Source organism: Copidosoma floridanum, unplaced genomic scaffold, assembly GCF_036245765.1.
Source record: "Copidosoma floridanum isolate Cflo_tuat_1 unplaced genomic scaffold, Cflo_Japanese_pri ptg000013l, whole genome shotgun sequence".
In the NCBI taxonomy this organism is placed as follows: Eukaryota; Metazoa; Arthropoda; class Insecta; order Hymenoptera; family Encyrtidae; genus Copidosoma; species Copidosoma floridanum.
This window is the reverse complement of record NW_028321890.1, coordinates 21,970,155-21,991,496: the sequence shown is the minus strand read 5'-3', so window position 1 is coordinate 21,991,496 and position 21,342 is coordinate 21,970,155. Positions and strand designations below refer to the sequence as shown.

At 37.6% G+C, this 21,342-nt stretch overlaps 2 non-coding genes across 2 annotated transcripts; both read right to left on the bottom strand.

The window, feature by feature from the left end:
- Positions 1-1,446: 1,446 nt before the first annotated feature.
- On the bottom strand, positions 1,447-1,608 carry LOC111643876 (U1 spliceosomal RNA). The gene has a single exon (XR_002759698.1). It is a non-coding gene; the product is annotated as a U1 spliceosomal RNA (small nuclear RNA).
- A 2,900-nt stretch (positions 1,609-4,508) lies between these two features.
- Positions 4,509-4,672, bottom strand: LOC111643444 (U1 spliceosomal RNA). Its single transcript, XR_002759699.2, has one exon. It is a non-coding gene; the product is annotated as a U1 spliceosomal RNA (small nuclear RNA).
- Between the last annotated feature and the right edge of the window lie 16,670 nt (positions 4,673-21,342).

Sequence of the window (21,342 nt, the reverse complement as noted above, 5' to 3'; positions counted from 1 at the left end):
AAAATCTAGATATTAATAAAATGTTTTTTAATAAATCATTTATCTATGAAAAACGTTTCAAGTGTTGCAGTATAAAACATAGTTATTGTTCCATACTGCTACCATTTGAAATTATGAATGTTAAAAGCACTTTATATAATAGATTTACTAATACAATTATTAAGCTACTATTTTAATATTTCATAAAGAATATAAGGGTATAAACCAAGTAAAAAAAATTTCAAGAAACGTAAATCAAAAACTGTGAATTTTTAAAAAATGTTAAATAAAACGTAAACCAAAAATTTCACTTTGAGGCTTGAATCAATAACAAGTTGCAATATACTTATTATGGAAATTTCCACCTTTGATCACGCCATCGTCTAATTTATGAGACTTAGTGTGTAGAGCAAAGAAGTATCATTACCGAATATCTTAAAACGTATAATTTTTTATGTTGAAACTTTTATTTTATTTAATGTAGTTAAGTGCATCACTTTTCGTTCAGAGAAAAGAGTGAAATATTTAATAATATTGTAATGATATTACTTTGTGTAATTGTTTTTGTATAAAGTAAATTTTATGTAAAAAAATTTCAAATCACAGATACTTGGACAGTGATAAGAGTTTTAAACGAGTAAACAATGAGTACGAAAAATTTTTTTTTTTAATTGTCCAAAGTTTGAAAAGTATTTTAGAATTACGAAGTGAAATAAATATAAAAAAAGTTGCCTTCTAAGAGTATAGAACCAAGAGCAAAACACATGGCGAACGTGCGAGCTTTTAACTCTGACCACGCCGCCGTCTATGTGTACGAGTGCTGGGAGTATAAACGGCTCAAGAGGTAATAGCATGTAACATGACATTTTTTCGAATTTAGTTGGTTTGATTATCGAATTTTCTCATTGTGACAACGTAAAACACTTGATTTTAAGCTTGACCTAGTCTTACAAATTACTAATCATGACTGATACGTATGTATCTTACAATTACTCACTAGATAATTATTAAATATTTTTCAACAAAATTTAAATACTTAACAGTTTTATATAAACGTAAACTTTGGTATACCGAAACAAATTTGGTACAAGAAAGGTCATAAGTGTTAAAAAATAGGTTTTTAATAAAAAAGTAACTGATTAATGAGTTCGCATTTTTCTCTATGTATTGAAACGGAAAAAAAAGTTGCTGTAACTTTCTCAGTATCAAAGATCAAATGTTGACATCTAGTTTATAACTTTTTTTTTTATTGCATTTAAAACATTGGACTAATAGTAAAGAATTTCTTTTACGACAACACGTCTAATAAGTAAGTCTAATCATAAATGGATTTTTTTTCCTATTAGTAATCAAAACAATTAAGGGATGAGAGGATGTACTAACGCAGAAGGTCAGTACAAATGGCAAGAAACGTTTTATCTAACGTTACGAGAGCCGCTGAAGGTATTTATGTTTTAATTGAATTATTCGGGATAGCGCGAACGCAGTCCCGGCTAACAAAAATTATACGCCCGAGATACCCACATTAGGGGTATTCGCAAGGGTCAGCCCAATCGTAGTGCAATGAAAGAGCCTCGCCCTGGAGGAACCGCCTTGTTGATCACGGTAACCTCTGCGCCAGGTAAGTATGCCGAGACGGGCTGATACTGCCTTGTTATAAGCGCAACTTTTGAATACACTTTTGGGAGCATCAACGTTTTCTGTTCGTTGCCACAACGACCTGAAGCTTTGACATCTAACGGTTGAATGTCAAACTGCGAGTAGGGCCGCAAGCAACAGCAACGCCACCCGGCCACCAACGACATCGCACGTCGTACACAAATGCACATCTATACGGCGCCGATGAACAGCTTTCCTAGTATGTATGAGTGGATAGGGTGGATTCACTTGGATTGGTGGAATCATCAATTGACCGGGAAAATTAATTCGCTTGAAATTTTTTTTAACCACCTTGTTAAAAATATGCAACTTTTTAAGAAAGTACAGTTAAATTTGTGAGATAAAAATGTAGTCTGAAATTCTTTGACCAATTTTTTTTTTAAACAAGTTACGAAAAGTAACTCATTTTGATGAAAAAAAATTTTTTCTCATCTATCAAATCAAAACAAACAGAAACTGTTCTTATAATCTTTCCACATGTTACTTTTTGAATTCGATGGATGTTAAGAAAAAATTATTGAAATCGAAATTGAGTTCCCAAAAATAACGTGAAAGTATTCAGCGTTGTTTAATTTCTATGGAATATTTAGTAATGTACGCAATACGCACGAAGTAAAATTAAACCTGATCTATTATCAAGTTAGTATAAAATAAGTAGTGGACTTAAGTTACAATAAATCGTCAATAAAATGAGGTGATGTCAATTTTAATTACAAAGTAACCCAATAAAATGTATAAAAACTGAAAATTTGTATTATGCAAAACAGATTCTCGAAAACTTAGAAGTAGAAAAAATTTTAGCTGTTAAAATTTATATTGGTCAACTGATTATATTTTTCACTATTTTCATCTTTACTAGAAAACTATTCAAATTTTTTTTTTAATAACTTTATTTAATGCCTGTTTTCTTAGTGTGCTAAAATTAAATATAATTTACTTTGAAAACATACTATTAGATTAAATAAAACAGTTGTTAAGTAGTTATGTATGTTTTCAATTCTTGTAAATTTTTACAACTGTTTTTTTAAATGTACTGTAAGGTTGACAGTAGTTTTCAGAAAATAATATTTATTTTGTGAAAATTCCGTCAAACTTATTTTTCAATCTAATGCACAAACTAATTTTGATTTTCAAAATTATTTGCTCATAAATGTTTAATATCCTACACTCGCAATGTTTTCTGCGGAACATGACATAACTGTCAACATGTTTTCCAATTTTTTTATGCAACCGGAAGTAAACAAAGTTTAATTTATTTTTAAAAGATATACAGTTTTGAACATAAGAAATTGATCTTAGCAGGTGATGAAGATTTCAAAAACTTTAATTTAAACATTTTTGATGTAATTAAATCAATTTTTAATTAAAATTATTGCATGATAAAAGTAATTAAAATTAGGTTAATAAAGATTAAGCTCTACATTTACATGATTGTCTGCTACTTTGAAATGTCTAAGTCTGAAGCTTAATAAAGTGTTCTCATTAGTTTTTTTAAATTAAATTTGTTAAATCTAATTATTTAATCCAGTTATACTCATATCAAATGAACAATTATTCGTGAAATAACATTAAAAACATTATCATGTTGCAGTTTAACGCTTAGGCGCCCGTTGTAGATGGAGGTCCATTAATACACCTTTTTTTATTCGATGAATTTTTAACACGATAAACAAAGGTGATTTTCTGTAATTATTGACAATTGATAACTTATACCAATTTTTATTGAAAAAGTCAAATCTTTTTTTTTGTATGTGTAAAGCAATTATTCTATAGACTCTTTGGATTATTTTAACATTCCAAATGTTTTACAAAATTTTACAAACTTTTTAGTTCTAGAAGAAAAACATTCCTGAAGTTAAAAACTTTTCTTTTTTATCTTATATATTATGGTGTCTCAACTTTTCATCTAAATGTATTAACTTCAATCGAAAATTATAAATAAGTCCTGATTTAATTTCAAATTTAATTTAATTGAAGTCCTGGTGGTTTGAAAATATGGAGTAACAACTGCGAGTTATGAGTGATTGCGAGTAATTGAAATTCATGAAAAAAATTTTCTTCTAAATCTAAATAGTTTACGAAAGTTTTCAAAATAAATTTTTAATATTTAAGGAGGTTTGGGAGAAAAGTTCAAAATGGAGAAACGTGCCAAAAAAAATTTATGTTATATTTGAGCATATTAGGAGTGCACATGAATTTTTTCAGATATTTTACTAGGGGAAATTTTCAAGAAAAAAATTGTCAAATATTGACAGTTTAACACGGTCTCTTATGGGAGAACAAGGTTGATTTGGCTTTTAATTGAAATTAAGGTATATTTTAAATGTGTTGGAATAAAAAAACGTATTCATAGATACCTTGTTACAAAAGGAAGATACTTGACGAAAAAAATCAAGCTTTGCCAGGCATTTTCAAAAGTATAAGCATCAGTTACAGTCGTACAGTTGAAAGTTTGTAGAGTATGCAAGAGGAGGTGCGCGGTAAAGGGGGCCCAGATGCGCGGGCAGGGAGGACTCCCCGTTCCTCGCCTCTCTGAATGATTCTCCCAAACCTCCTTAAAACAAGCCAAACAATTTGGTAATTGTTGATGAAATAGTTATTATAAACAATCGGTTTGCAAAAACTAGTGAAAACTTTGCGTTACTGGGGCCAAAATGAATCGCAAAGAAATAGATTGAGGTATCCATGGATCTCTATTGGGACAATGTTATCAGTATGAGTTCCGTAGTATATCTATAGCTCAAAGGCGTAAAGAAAACAACTTTGATAAGCGTTCGATTATTCTTATCACATTCAATGTGTACATATTTATGCATCTATACGTGCGATTAACAAGCACATGGCACGTACTTGTTTTTTTATTATTTCGATCGGGAGAGCGAATACGCTCTCCCGGCTAACAAAAATTGTACGCCCGAAGTATCCTCACTAGGGATACTCGCAGGGCTTAGCTCAACCGACAGTGCAATGGAAGAGCCTTGCCCCGGAGGAACCGCCTCCTTGATCACGGTTAACCTCTGCGCCAGGTTAGTATGCTGGTCCCTGTCACACGAGTCTACTTGTGCTCTCGGCTGACATCTTCACTTGTGGGCACGCCAATGCTATGCCATGCGTAAGACTAGAGTAAAAATAGCACCGTCATCCGAACAAGTGCTCCTCCAGGGACCGTCACCAGACCTTCGGAACAGATGTGTACAAATAATACACCGTACTAGGAGACAATGTCGTGGCGCTTTTTTTGCGCAGGACTACGTAAATACTCGAATACAGCCACGACCACGAGGACGACTTGGGCGCTTGCCACCTAGCGAGCGTTTAAAGAGTTGACGCGATAGCTCTTATCTTCTGAGTCGAGAGCTCGCTGAGTACCTATATATACAGTTGTGTATTTTGAGATTATTCGGATCTCGTTCGTACATACTGAATAAAATGAACAACCGGAAATAAGTAGATGTCGATGATTGCTTTAACTATGTGTGATAATGAATATAGTTTTTTTTCTTTATTTTCATTAATACTAAGTATAAATATGATGAATCACTATTTATAATGTAATAAACGGAATAAACAGCAAGCAGTATGTGTTACTTGTACGCAAAAAAAAAAACCATTTGTGATAACGATGTTAATCTAATTTTGTATTTTATTTGTACATGTAGTTCATGATGAATTTTAAAAAATAAAAAGAGGAGTACAAAAAAAAATCTGCCAAACAAAGGAACGCTCGAGAACGCTAAAAAATTTTGTGACTCTAACTTTTGTACACAAATAAAATTATGATTCTAAATCTCGAATATTATTCAATTCTTAAGACAAAAAAAAAAAAAAAAAAAAAATTAATAAATAAAAGTTTACTGAAAAATTCTAATTATTAAAAATGATAATAAAGAAATCACCGATAAAGCTAAAGGTACATACATAACAGCACTTAAGTGCTTTACGATTCGCAAACATCTCATCAACAATTGTGATAATCGTGTGTCTCCTCGAGAAGAGAGCCCATCCACTAAATCAGCTCCATCACCCATACATAGTGTCTCTCGTCCTGAATGGCATCAGTGCAGTTCTTTTCTCATCCATTCAACTATACATAGCCATAAAATACACAAGAGCTCACCGCAACCGTACACAGATAAATATATATATATATTATACGCATATATATAGGAACAAAAAAAAAGCGCGCAAGGTATGCGTTACAGGACCAGTATGGCTGCTTAACAATGGGCTGACGATACAACCTGGGTGATCAATTAATCAATCGTCACGAGGAGAGATAGCTAAGGAGGTCGGACGTCGAGTGTGTCTCATAAATTTCGACTGGCGTGCGATGCTGTTTACCGAGGGGACGACTCCACTCTCGGTTAATGTATAGAATGGGACGTGTCGCGCCTCTGGCCCTTCAATTAGCATATTTCTGTATGGGTTATTGATTTTCTTTTTCCTTTTCTTTTTTACTCTGTTCACCTATTCTGTTTTTATTGATATGGTGCGATGCGTGACGCTTAAATTATCTGTACCTCCATGTATGGCTATGTGAATGTGATGCAAGTATACAAGCATTTAAATGGTCTATAGATAAAAAAATGTTAGTAATATGTGTAGTATATATTATTTGGATCTTTTTTAAAAGAATTGAAACATTTCAAGGATAAAAAAATTTTTTTTGTAGTTTAATAATCATGGAATGTTTATTCCGAGTTACAATTAAGTGTTTGAAAATTGAAAAACCATTAACATTGGGTTGATGTACAAACGTTTCTGAAAAATTATGTTTAAATGTAAATATTGCAACTTAAAACATTTGCAATTCTTCGGAGTCACGAAAAAAAGGTCGAATGTAAAACCATAAAATATTTTTTTAACTACGTATAAAAAACGTATACCTAAACATTAAACAATAATAGAAATACTACAAGGCACATAGTTTTACAAAGCTTTATTCAAAAAATAATGAATTAAATTGTAATTGCGCGAAAAAAAACTTTAATTCGTAATTTTTAATGTCTGAGTGCTTAAACTATAAATAATAGAAAAAAATTCGACGAGCATGTTAACTTTTTAAAATTCTTATTTAATTTCAGTGTATCGCAAAATTTATTTAACTCTTTGAATTATTCTACGTAAGGAATTCTAAGTGAAAATAATTATACGTGTAAAAACTTTCATGTCATAGTGTATGCGTGAAAACGTATAATTGAAAAAAATTTTTCAATATAAAATACTCTGAACAAAATAGTATAACGAATTTAAAGAAAATTTTCAGAATCAAAATCGATTGAAAGTAATGAAGTTTGAAATAAATGTTTTAGTCGTCTCGATAAAGCCTCTTTTTAACATGATAACGATCTCATTGTGCAAGAAATCCAATATTTACCATACAGTTATACTTGAAAATAAGGAATTAAAAAATCTACAGAACTTGTTAAAGAACTAATTCATTTCCCAACCTCCATCTTGTTTTATAGAAATGATTAATGTATAAAAGTTATTATATTCATCTTAGAATGAATGGAATCAGTACGAGTCCAAAGGTGAACAAGGTCATGAAAAAAGTAGGAAGTTTATCAAACAGTTAAGTCTTTATCTCGTGGTATCGTGAAACGTCGTAAAACGAAAGAAAGTAATAAAAAAGGAAAAAAAAGCAAATAAAGTCAACCGCGTATCTCTAAAGATACATTAAAAGCAAAAGAGCTCGCTTATACATACTTATTCCAGGGCTGCTTTACTTTTGAGCGGGCACGTAGTCCGTTATACAGGCTAAAGAGAGAGAGAGAGATATTATACAGAGAGAGAGAAAAAGAGAGAGGCAAAAGTGTGCGACGGTGTGAAATGGAATTAATTATAAGAACGTCTCAACAGGTGGCTGGCTGCGAAGGCACGTCTTTAACTCTTGGTGCGAGAGGGACGGAAACGTCTAGCCATTCAGTACACCCACTCCTTCTCCGCAACCACTACCACCATTACCGCACCACCAGTAGCGACTTGCGACCCCCTTCATTGGAAGCCGCACGTCCGAGCGTCTTTCTCTCGAGTAATTTGCTAAGAAAATAAATAGCGGCCTGCTCGATGGGAGAGAAAAAATGGGAAAGCTGTTACTTTTTTTTTTTTTTTTTTTTTTTTTCAAGCATTGATATAGTTGGCTGGCTCTCATTCTCCGTTACAATCTTGTTAGCAAATTAATTGAGACGACCGGGCATCTATTGAAATGGCACTAAAGAGACGATCGTTGACTTTGTCACTGTACTATGCTCATTGAGAGAATGAGGGGACAAGGGAGGGAGTGCTTAATCGTCGTTTACCTTCTATAGCTTCAGATGTTTGTACGGTGTGATTCGAATAATTAGTGGTGTAACAGGGCGATACTTGAGCATATGAAAGTACAAATGTTTATTTTTAATTTACGTACATCTATTTTTAATATTTTTCTTTATTTATTGTATGGATATCAGGTAGTCTCCTCGTACGTTTAGAAATTTCTAATGGCAAATGTTGCAATGATGATTTATTAAAAATTTAAATTAGAATATACTTTGGTGCGTAAAAAATTAACTGAACAATACTTGTATTCATTGAACCAAAACATCAACTCTAAGCTGAAATTTTTATCAACGTAACGAAAATTCGGCACAATTATTTTATTGATAATTTTTAATATTTCGAAAGAAAGTATTATTTTGTAAAATTGTATGTGCTATATTTGCAAACAAATTTTTTCAATTTTTACTGCTGTGATTAACAAACATTATTCTAGCTAAAAATAGTGCAATATTAAAAAAAAAAGTTTATTAAAAGTATTCGAGTATTAAAATGAAAAGTATTTGAGTATTCAAAAAAAAGCTAAATCGATACGCTAATAAATAAACAATCAGTTTCATCCATATCAAATTAATTGACTTTCCTTACAATTATTCCAATTCCTGAACTTACAAACATTTTAATTTTTATAACAAATACAGGGTGGCATGATAAATAAGTACCAATAAATGTAAATGTGATGGAGAGTTTTTAAAAAAAACCTATTGTACGGAAGACAGTTTATTATTATAAATATACCGGTAGAAGGTTAAATAAATACGGGCACGCGATGTTCTCTGGCGTATAATTATCTTGCTTTGATTAAGTTGCAGATACGCAGACAATACAGCCCAATACACTTGGTGACGCTTCGCTTAAACAACCCGTGCATAATCTCAGGTCCCTTATAGTTACTGTACAAGAAATCAAGAAAAGCCAAGTGCAATAAGTAAAAAGAGAGGGAAAAGCATCAGCGCAAGAAGTTTTATCTGATGGGCCGTCTAAACTCCAAAATGCAAAAAAGCCAATCATCTGAGAGCGCATAGCAGACTCTCGGGTGTCTCGACAGCGAGTTTTACTCACATACATATAAGCGAAATCGACGTTGCGAATCAGTTTCCGAAAGTTCGAGGCAGTACCAACTTTTATCCCGACCATTCATCCGGCCAGCCAGCAGCCATCCAGTCCTTATAGGTTTTTACCTCGTCCCTCCCCATTTATACATGTATATATATGTACCCTCGAATTCCCTATCGGGGGCATTTTAATCTTTCTTCGGAAAAGCCGCCGGCAGCAGAAACTCTCCTATCGGGTAGTTTCATTTCAATCTCGTGCTCCTCCGTAACCCCTCCCTCTTTAACTCCTACTCGCTTCTCTTCCTCTACACCCGTGTATAAACACATACACACCATCATCCAACTACCCTCGCGCTTTTGGAGAAACGAGAGGTTAACTATACATTATGCTGATATGGAGGAACGAGACAGAGCTATACTTGCAATATACACATTGATATTTATGTTTACGGTCACCTCCCTCCCAGTACCACGCCACTACTTATAAATAAAAATTTTTCCCTGGCATACAACCCTTCGGGCTCAAAAGCTCATTTTTTTTTGGTAGCTATTGTCTTTAGTTTGTTATTGTTGTAACTTCACTCTAGGTGAAATTCAACTTTTTTGTCAAGAAGCGTATCCAAACAAGATTTAATATGAACTCAGAGATATTATTTACTTATTACGAAAAATGAGATTCAAGTTTTGAGTAAAACCATAATGTAAAGTATGACATTTATTACGATGAAGATTCAAACTTACAAAGGAACTTGAATCACATATACAGGTGACTCGTTTCAAATTCTTTAGATTTCTTTTTGTCAGAGAATTTCAAATCATTCTAAACTGTAAGGTTTCAGGCATGATAAAAAAATCATTTTGTTAACGCTACTATTCTTCTTTGAGTATCATTTTCAGGGCGAAAATAAATGTTGCACTGCAGGGCATTTCTTACGAACAGACCAAGCTGAAAACAATAAAAAACTTCCAAAATTTTGGTCTCCTTTATAGGACGTACTGTTTTCCAGAGATTTTAGCATGTATAATGTATATCGTTTGTGTGTATATTTTGAGGAATTTGTGGCAGAGCAAAGCCACCCATTTCACGATTGAAGCTTCTTCGACTACCGTGAAGAGAGAAATTTTATTGCATCACCCCACCCCTCAACCATTTTGAATTTCCCGACGCTGCTGTTGCTAGTTGACATGTCGGTGATGGTAAAGGTAGTATAGAGGTGGCGGTGGTAGTGGTAGAAAATTCATCTGGCTAAAATATTAATACCGTTAGCGAGTGCTCGGAGATGTGCCCAAGCTAACTTTTTTCTTCGTACTTACCTGCGCTTGGCGAACGTTTATCTTTGTCATTTTATTTATGAATCATGAAAAGTACATCATCATTATTTTCATACTAATTTTAATTCAACCCTGGAGTATAAACATTTTACTTGTGCCGGACAAAAAAGAACGTAACATGATGGGTTCAATTAAATACGCATTTGTTTCAAAGAGATTTATTTATTAAAAAATGAACTACACATACCTTGAGTTTTTATTTATACTTTTATTCTCATTTTTTTTTTTTTTTTTTTTTTTCACACTGGTCGTACAAAAAAATTATTTTAAGCAGCAATTTCAATTTTTGTTAGTGTGTAAGCTTGAGCGTCTCTTTTTTTAAATTATGATTCGAACGTGCACTACTTGAACTATACAAGCCGTCAACTTCAAACAGGAATCATAAGTATCGCATTGTGGTAGTAAAGGAACATGCATTCCCCAGGTTCATCTAATTAGTAACGTCACTTACCATTATATGAGTATTTAGATAATAAAATACATAATTTTAAAGTAGTATTAACGCTCTACTAATAGTTTTTTGAGATTTTCCGTTGACTTTGGTGTTAGGTGTTAGGTGTTGACGTTAGGCTATTACATTAGGTTTTATACCTTAAAAACGCATTTAACACAAAAAATGTCATTTTTCTACTGAAAAGAAACAGCAAACAAAAAAAACAACAATGTCATAGCCATGAAATTTAAAAATTATCAAGTCTTCCTTATCGTTGAAAAACTATGACTTTTTCAGAATTGTAAGTCTCGTGGCTACTTATTAATTCCCCTATTTATTTTTAATGAACACCAATTAATGTCACAAAGTCTTCCTTTAAGAGTGTATGCGCGCATCTTATTGTCCGCAGTGGTTGATTGAGGTATGTTATGGACTTTTAAGTTTTTCTCTAATGCTTACAAGAAATGTTAGCAAAACAAAAAAAAACCAAATAACACACGGCTCATGCTGTATAGGTAGGCAAAATCAACCCCCAGATAGGGGATTAACGTCATGCGACAAAGTTACTCGCTACGTTACATTTCCGCACATTTGGTTCATCAAAGAGAACCAGTAAATCCATTACCCCGACTATATATCCAAGCATCATACACACAACTATGCGCAAATTTCCTGAAAATTCGTGGAATCAAGTTTTCGCACCGAGACCCCAGCTTTTGGTACTTTAACAATAACAGTTATGTCTTTGATCTGACTAAGGTAGCGAACGGGAGCCGAAGAGATTATACAATATACATATATATACATATATGGAGCGTATATTCACGAAGCACCCCACGCCACAGATATAAAGCTGGATCACCAAAACGCGGATGAAAGATGAAGAAGCCCGAGGAGTCAGAGATAAAGAGAGGAGGCACATGCACGAGGGATATTCAAGGGCGAGCAAAGTGGGAGTTATAGTTTCAGAAGCCAAGAAGCGAAGAAGAGTTACGCGCGTGTGTAAGCAAGGCAGGGAGGGGCGCGTTAATGCCGCGAAATTACTTAAGTGCTTCCGCGAGCACGAGCGTATGGGTGGGTGCGAAATTACTCGTAGATTACAACCAAGACCCGGGCAACCCTTTCAGTCGTCGGGGCCACGTCTCCTTTCCCCCCCCCCTCCCGTGTAATCCACGCGCACCGAATCCTTCAATTAGAAATTGAGATTGCTCGGGAACCATCTGCTGCTACGGGGTGGCGAGTTAAGAGGGAGCTTCCTCTCCTTTCGCGCGGTAATTACACCGGACAGTCGACCTATTTTCGCTGTAGGGAACCCTAAAACCGAGCTTTTGAGAAAATCGAAAGGAGAGAGCTCGCCGTCCTGCGGCACCTTACTTTTGTACACCCGGAAATTTCTAGACTCGTGGGCTCACCGGCTCGTTCGACTGCCGATGGGTATATGTACTTTAGGACGGGCAGACAGACGGACGTACGGAAGAAGCGCACGCATGTGTACATCCACCCCCTGTGCCACTCATCCCTACGTGCGTGATTATTCGCGCGCGCTATCGATTTAGCGGCGCGCGTGCAGTGGTATGTATGTGTACCCATAGCAATATCAGGCAGCACATAAATAAGACGAGTTTTTTTCCTCCTGCGTGCGCACACGCGTCACTGGCCACGCCGCCACTGCCATTCGGATGTATGTGTATACAGACGGGGAGAGAGAGAGAGGAAAGGAACGTGGGGTAGGGGGAGGCAGGAAAAGCGAGAAAGCTTTTTGCTCGCCTCCCGCTCTGCCACCCACCCCCTTTTGCCCAACGCGCATGTATGTGTGTGCGCCCGAGAGTTGGTTGGGCGCGCGATGAATAAAAGAAAGGGGGACGTAGTTGAAGAGAAAAAGTCAGGAAAAAAAAAAAAAAAGATGGGGGGTGACTGTGCCCTGCTGTGTATCTATATAGGTACTGCTATGGTACTGTGTATCTGTAGGGAAGTGCCGCCTGGATGAGAAAACGGCGAGAGAAATGGAGTTTGCCGAGGCACATGCGCACGGGAGCTTTGCAGGGAAGGGTGCTTTTATGCGTATGGGAGCGTGTGTTTCGCGAGAGGAAAAGCCTTGGCTGAGAGAAATAGATGCATGCAGGAGTTACCACATGGGAAATTGTATATATATGTGTACAAACAATTTGTGCATATGTTGATTAAAACATAGGGAAGAAAAAAACGCGCAATTGGAAATGTGGAGAGTTAATTTGGTTTTGATGTTTTTGGGGTTGATAGCCTGGAGAAATTGCTACTCTTGCATATCGGCTGATGTGGTATGGTTGATCAAGGAACTATCTCAAAATCGATCACAATGACTCAATACGAACAGTAAGGTACACGTGGTGGAAAACCCTTGAAACTATCAAATTTTTTAGTAACCAAAGATATCAGCAACCTCTTTCGTGCTTATGACCTAAAAATATTGTAGCGAATGCATGATATATACATCGTAAAAGGGATCAAGTGCAAATAAACTTTTGATAGCTCTCGATGATAATTAAAACACTAATAGTTAGAATTTGAAGCTTTCAAATGACACCGACAAAAATATAGCAAGACATGCTTATTTAAAAGATATTAACGGTTGAAAATTAGTATTCCTGTACACGTTCATGTGGACTTGTGGCTGATGACGATAACTATTCTTCAATATTAACCGATATTTTTGACAGTCCCACAGAAAATTGATTATCATATACAATCCAATCCGTAAATTATTGTGAAAACGAGAAAAGTGTAAAAAATGAGGGTCATTGATCAGATTTACGTGTAATGGAGACCAAAGCCGAATTATTTTCACAACAAAAGTTAAGAATTTTTCTGCTTCAGAGTTTATCTCAATGGCAATTAAGGTTTATATTATTGTATATCAAGAGATGCCACCTTAGCAGATAAGGCGTGAAGCGCTGGACTCCCCTTAATTTCATCAGAACCAACATGCAAAGTTTATTCTTTTCATTGTTACAGAATACGATCCCCGAAACGCAAATCCAAAGTGACGGGAAGATCAAATGAAAAGGAGAAATAATAAAAGCTCCGTCGTATACGTACAAATACAGAGGGGGGCTCCTCGAAATACACGCGAGACACACGAGCGCAAGTATTACCTACGCTTTTTCGGCAAATCCAATATAAGGGAAGGGAGTGAGGGACGCGGTGACGGGTTTTCGCGCAAAGCTACTGCGAGTGGTGTGAGGCGCGACGGACGACTGCTGGGCTTTTTTCGGTACAGTACAGCCTCGCGGAGAAGCCCTGAAAAAAAAAAAAAAAAAAAAAAAAAGAAAAGTCAGAGAAGGAGAGAGTATGCATGAGCTCGCGTGTGGGGAGTAGAGGAAGAAAAAAGTGAGCCAGACGCCGGGGGATGCGAGATTATCCCGAGGGATGTGTAGGTATACGCGCTTCGCTACATATTTATATATGTGTGCTCGCGTACAGGGACATGGCGAATTTGTGTGTGGAGCCGCGCAGGGAAAGAAGAGCTGCAGAGGCGCAGGGAGTGAAAGTAGAGCCGAGGGGAGGACTGGCTCGACTGCCTATGTGTGTATGCATGGTAAACGCGCGTGGAGCAAACGAAACATCAACCCTCGAAATCCTGCCTCACCCACTATGCTTCCCCCCCCCCACCCCGCCTCTTTTACTCTCACTCCCAATGCACACACGTGTGCAAGTGCGCGTATATATTTGCGTAAAAGTGCGTGTACAGCTGCGTTCGCTCTCGATATCGATTCACCGGCCGATCTTGGCGTTTGCGCGAAAAAATACTATTTACGAGCTCGCTAAAGCTCCGAGGGGCAAATATTCTGTTGTGCCGTTGCCTAGGTGCCTGGGCTCTCGTATGTGGGAGTGTTATGGTCTTTTTCTTTTATTTTCTTTACTTTTGGAGGCGTCGGGGCTTTGTTTTTAGATCCACAGCTTTGCTTGACGATTCTTTACGTGCATCGGGTTTTCCTCGATTTGAGGTGGTCGTAACTACTCGTACATACGAGGGTGATTTTATTTGGATGAAAATTTTTTAAAAATAATTTCCAAACTTGATGAATGAGATGAAAAAAAAATTTACATAACTTAGAAAACGCACGTTATCATCGATGCCGTACCTTAATTGAACATCCCCGCACCGAATAAATCAACAAAAGCTCAACAGTTTGATTGCTCCCATAGAAGCGTATGTAATTTATGCACGAATAACATCAACGCCAGCCTACCTCCATGCGCATACCTGAAAAACAGGTTTCGAAACGAGTTCATTAATGAAGCTTTTAATAAAACCAATGCAAGTGCCGCAGCGCGAAATCGGTATATTCAAATGCTAAATTGGTACATCGAAAATCAACAATCGTCAGTCGATCAACACCCCGCGTCAATGCAGCTGTCAGCGTGTCAATCCACGTACCACACTCCGATGAGCAGAACGCGGCTTATAAGACGACAAATCAAATTCTCCCGAAAGACTAGCACAAAGTGGGCAGGATCGGAGGGAAAGGGCGGGCAAGAAAAAAAAAAATCAGGCTCCGTCCCGATAAGCCGGACCTCCGACTACTCTTTTTTGTTCGAGGAAAGTCGAAGGAAACGAGGACAGCAGCGTAAACGGGAGAAGCCGATTGTCGAGTAATAATTTGTTTAGCTTTGCTGTCCCTGCCAAGAGGCCGGAACGTGGGAGAAGACGGGATATCAAGGAAGAGAGAGAGAGAAGGACAGTGATTACAGAAAAGTGGAGAGTTGGTATAGTAGTTAAGTAGTTGGAGGCCCAAGAAGTTTGCATTGTTACGGAATCGAGTGTCGCGCGACGACTGCCGACAATTCCCAAAGTTTTAATTTGAGTTTGAGGATTCATTAGGGACATTACGCCTCCTCCGGCTCTCGGACGAGCAACTTCTCGAAGCAAGTCGCACGCGAGAGCCCCGTTTCCGCGCCCATTCTTGTTTTCTCTTTCAAGGAGGAGGAGGAGGAGGGGACAGTTCTGTCGAAGAACCCTTGCCTCCCAAGATGCGGATCGGGCGACTCGACGAGTTCTCTTTCCTCGTGTTGGTAAACGCGCGCAGTTTACCTACATTAGAGCCACGTCGTTTCCTCGCGTTTCGTAATTTTCTCACAGTCCGTTTTACTTTCGATTTTTTTTTTTTTTTTTTTTCATCCTTTGCGTGCAGGTACTTTTTATTCGACACTGTTAAAGTTAGAGAATTAGGTTGCAAGCATTCGACAAATTGGCTGATTGCTTTATTGGGCGGTAAGTAATCGTGCTACTTTAGCGGATTTATATACTTGTTTTATCGACACTTTGGTAAAATAATGTATTATCTCGATTTCTGGTGAGAAATTTACACAAGTGAGTACTTTAATTGAGTGTAACGATGAATTATAAAAGTTTTTGAACAAATGCAAATCTTACTTAAAAAAAAATAATGATAATAATAAAATAACAATGTATACAAGAATTTGGGTACAAAAAGGATTAAAAGTGAAAAATGTGGTTTTTGCTTGAGTACGCACATTAACTGTTAATAAATGTGAGTTAAAATAAGATTAAGTACTCGTTTAGTAATTTTTAACGAATGGAGTCTTTTTTAATAAGTATCGGAACTTTATAAGATAATATGACATAATTAAATACATGTACACCAAGTGCTCATGATGCAACGTAAATGTTAACAGATAATTGATTTTCTTAAACATCCGAAACTGTACAGTTTTCAAACTTTAAATGGAGAAAATACCTTTCTGCATAACAAATAGAGATTGTGCTTTTATCAACCAACGAGTTGGTGTTAACCTGTATGTTTACTTTTAACTTTATTATACTTAATGTTCGATGCAAGCACAGTAAAAAAAGTCACCGTATATGTTATTACGAACGTGAATCTCACAATGTTTTTTTACGTCCAAACATCACTTGTCAAAAAATTCTCTAAAATTATATCATTCCATGAAACTATTCTCCCAAAAAACGCAAGTCTATAGTAGACGTACCTTAATCTTTGTATAAAAGTTACTTTTAGGCTAATAACTAATTTGAAAACGTGTGCACAAATGAATTCTGAAAACGAAAAAATTTTACAATACACGTAAGCATATTGACGCTGTAAACCAAATTTTTCTTTTATTGAAACATATCCATTACAATTGGGTTAAACAAGAATTGATAACAACGATAAAACATTCCTTCAACATGAAAAAAAAAAAAAAAAATGTTATTTACTGAAAATATACATCCTGCACCGAGTCCTGCACCCAACTATAAGACCACACTATTCAAAAATCCGCTCGCCTATGGAGGAAAAAATAGCACATCTCGTCAGTTCCACGCCACGCGGACGAAATTTGTTTTGAAAATCCAAAAGAAAAAAAGAAGAAAAAAAGTGGAGCTCAAGAGAGAAGCGGAGCAGACGTTTCTCCGAAGATTATTAATGCGAAAGAGCACCAGGAAAAATTCCATTTGAATGGAAATTGTTATATCTGGGGTACAAAGTTTTCCGCGAGCAGGAGACCCTCCCCCGACGCTTTCACCACAACAGCAACAACTCCGCGAATTTTTTTTCCTCTCTCGCGCGGAGAAAAGTCGAGTGGCTGCAGCAGCTCTCTTCTTTCATTTTCTTCTCCCCTTACTCTCGTTTCGCGAGAGAAAGAACGTCGTTAGGCCGATGCGTATACCGAGTATGGAGAGCCAGTGAAGGGTCGAACTCACCCCCTACAGTCTGCACACCGTCGTCGGAGAAAAGCAGAGAGAGTCGTGTGCGCTGCACGATATAGGGGGTGGGTGATGGCGATGGGCGTCGTTAGCAGAGGCTCTCTCCAGGCTGTAGTAGCAGCAGGAGAGCCAGGGGAGGGTGGGATTGTGTGTATTCAAGATAAACCATTGCCGTCGGGCTGTCACGCGTGCACTGCCGACCATTTTGCTGAAAACATAATGCGACTCGAAACGATGTTAAAATATGGCGCGCTCGCTCTCTCGCTCTCTCGTTTTCGCGTGTACGTTTGCACGGGATTATTCATCTCTCTCTCTCTCTCTCTCTCTCTCATTTTTCACTCACATACACACACCGCACTTTTCCCTCTTTACATTGGCTCATACGGATCCATGCTCTCTTCGACATGTGTACACGTGTGAGTATACGCGACAAGGCCTGGGCTGATTTATTTACGCTGCTTCGTCTGTCTCTCCGATACACTTCTTTTTCTTCGTACCGAAGCGAGCGACTCTTCTCCCGGCTTTGTTTTCCGCTTTACTCTCGGGACGCGTATAGATATTAAGCTGTACTCGCGATGTTTGCAGATCGAGTTATGCGCGCGTATGAAGTGTTTGCACGGTTGCCAGTGGTATGAAACCTCTTTTTCTTTCACTCTCTGTATACACTCGTCCAACACTTTTTCTTTTGCTAATAAATCCGCTGTTTTTATCTATCTTGAATCAAATTTGCGACCAATCTACCAATCACGTTGGGGAACAAATATTTTCTGGACAATTATTTTTCTTTTCACGCCAGTTAGCAACCATACTGGGAGAACAATGCAATTTGCACCAGCACAACTACTCTTTTCTCATTCTTATTCACTTGAGGTTGTCACTTTGCCAAAATTCTTGTAAACCATCATTTTTGTTCAAAAACGAAAAATATGTAAAACCCAATTACGCCCGTAGTACACTCTGAAAAGTAAAAGTACAAAAAAAAGAAAAAAAAAAAAAAAAAAAAATTGAAAAAAAGAATGAACACCGCGTCGAATTCGGGAGCCAATAATAAAAGTGTTGAAAGTGCCGAGTGGTCAGCCAGCGCAGTACTGACCAGAGCACAACTGCATCCCTCGAGCTGCAGCATCAGCCGGGAGATGCACTCACCAACACACAATCGAATATTCGCCCATGCAAGCAAGTGGGGCCGAGCCGCAATATGTGTGCTATATGCACCAACGAGAAACGAGCATCCGCCTCGCGCTGCTGCATCACATACGCAAGAGCTCTCGACCCCCCTCGTTTGCGGGTGTACATAGGGGCGGAAAAAGGTGGTGCACACACGCTCGTATGTATGTATAATGCACCACCGAGAGAAAGTACTTTCCCTTACCCTCTTTTCACTTTCACTCTTTCTCCTCTGTGCATGCATATGCAAATTACACGCGCACGCATCCTCTCTCCCCTCTGTAGTATCGATTTCGAGGGTGTCGATTAGTGAGAATGGCCTATATATTGTTGGTTGCTGCAGTGCATTTCGAAGCTAAATTGGTGCAAGTGTCCATACATGGGTACTTTATGGGAGTAGCATTCGAGTGCAATATGGATTCAAAATACATTGTCGAGAAATTGACGAACGAAAAAGTGGTAGAGAGTTGATTTTAAGTGTTCGCGATTGTACAATCGATTTTCATAATTGAGGATTTTCAAAAGTATTGTATGGACAAATGTTGGAACTCTGTGCTATACGAAGTAAATGAGGTCAACTTTTATACTTGAATGGTTTTTCAAAATGGAAATTAAAATTCGCCGACTAAAACAAAATGTTCACCGACAATTAGGCCACTGCTTCATAAATCACAGAAATTTCAAGTTCGGTTTTTACTTATATTAATAAAATTAATTCAACATCATATTTTTTTTTACACTTAGCATTCCAAATCAGCGACTATAAGTATAATGACAGCGCACCAAAATAAAATTTACTGTAAAAGCAGTGACCCAATTTTCACTAATTCAGTTTGAGAAAGTGAACGACGCACAGATGATGCAAATTGTGAAGAAATTAATCACTGTTAACTGAAACTCTATATCTGCGATTATCAAACATTCAAACACCTTTTTTACCCTCTCATCACTTTGGAAAACAATGCGAAACAATAAAAATAGGGGAAACAAAAATTCCTCCACTTCGAGTACACGAAAAAGGGTCAAATGAACGTAATTGTACGGCACGGTGAAACTCAGAGACAGAATCCACAGCCCAGACCGCAGTGCCGCCGGCAAAGGACTAGCGTGATCTCGCACCTTAGGACCCACGTTAGCCGAATTAAACGTCCTCTCTCTCTCCTTCCACTCGGCTCCCTCCACATTTCCGATCTCACCGCACACATGCATATAACCCTCCTAAACGTACCCAGCGTCGGACCCACGGAGCACCTTTACACATGAACCAACGTATTCAACTCTCTCACACTTACCCCCGAAATAAATACAAATCTAGCGCGTAAGTGTATGAACAATGGCTCCGCAGCGTTGTCTCGCGCAACGCTGCATTAGACCCAAAAGTATACTTATATGTATCGGAAGGAAGGGAGAGAGAAGCTTCGCGCTATAATTGGCTTTTCTGTCGTCCCAGTGTATTGCAGCTCGCTCGTGTGATTAGCATACTCGCCTCGAGATCTCTTTCGTCACGCGCATAATGTTCATATACGTATAGAGAGCCAAGAGAGTGTCAGCTTTTCATATTTTACTGCTGCTGTTGGCTGTGACGATTATGTGACGCATCAACGATTCGGGACCGCGTAAACGTTTTATTAATCAAACTATTACTACAGATTTGTTGCTCGTGTTACAATTTTAGTCATCGATTTTGAGATGCTGGTAATTATTCGAAGAACCAAGTTAGATCGAAATACCTAAACAAGCAGAGTTATGAACAAAAGAATATAGTACAGGGATTTCTTATCACGGCCTCGGTGACAGATAAACCCACACAGTATAGTCCAGTAAACATAAGTACCACACATGTCCGGGGGGGGGGGGAGTAAAGTCGAAGAGACGCTCGGCCCGCTGACCCGAAGACTCATTCGGCGCGCCCTTTGGAGGAAAAGGAAGGGCTGCGCGTATAGCATCGGGGAAAAGAAAAAGAGGAGGTCCACCGGTGTACGATGAAACCGGACCACCCTGTCATTAGCATTAGCACAAAGCACGAGCGGCAACGACTCCTGCCCAGCAAGTGGTCCACTCGGCGGTGGTTTAACGACTGTCATTACCGTTTCGCGTCTTTCTCCCTTGCACTAGCTCACTCGTTCCCGTAAGCGGAAATTTTGCAGTCGCTCGCTCTATCGGCCAGGCACGCTTCCTGCGCCCTTGCCCATTTGCGCGCCTTTATTTGCGAGTTACTACCCGCTTAGAAGGTGGGTACTTTTTTTGCTTTTTTTTTACAAAGGACCACCCTTGCAGTGTACCTATGTATGCTATACAAACGAATTGAGACTCTACGTGTCTGTATGATGTTTACGTTTCCTTTTTTCTGTGGTATAGTTATTACGTTTGGTCCTTTTTTTGCGAATCGTTTGACTAGGAGTGTGGTACGTATCGACAGAGATTTTCGCTACTATAGATTGATTTTCATGGAGCCTTAACTCTGCTTGAGGAATACAAAAGAGTTCAGTTATTTTTATTGTTTTGACCAATTGGTAAAATAAAGAGGTATTTTGTTTAAACCCTATAAACTTATGTCGATGTTTATGCTCATAAAACAAGTTGTGTTAAAATAATAGTTTGTCGATTGGAAAAATTACCAGCACGTACAATTGTTTATGATATTGCGTTTTTCTAAAGTGTCTGCACATTCAAATTCACACGAGCATTTC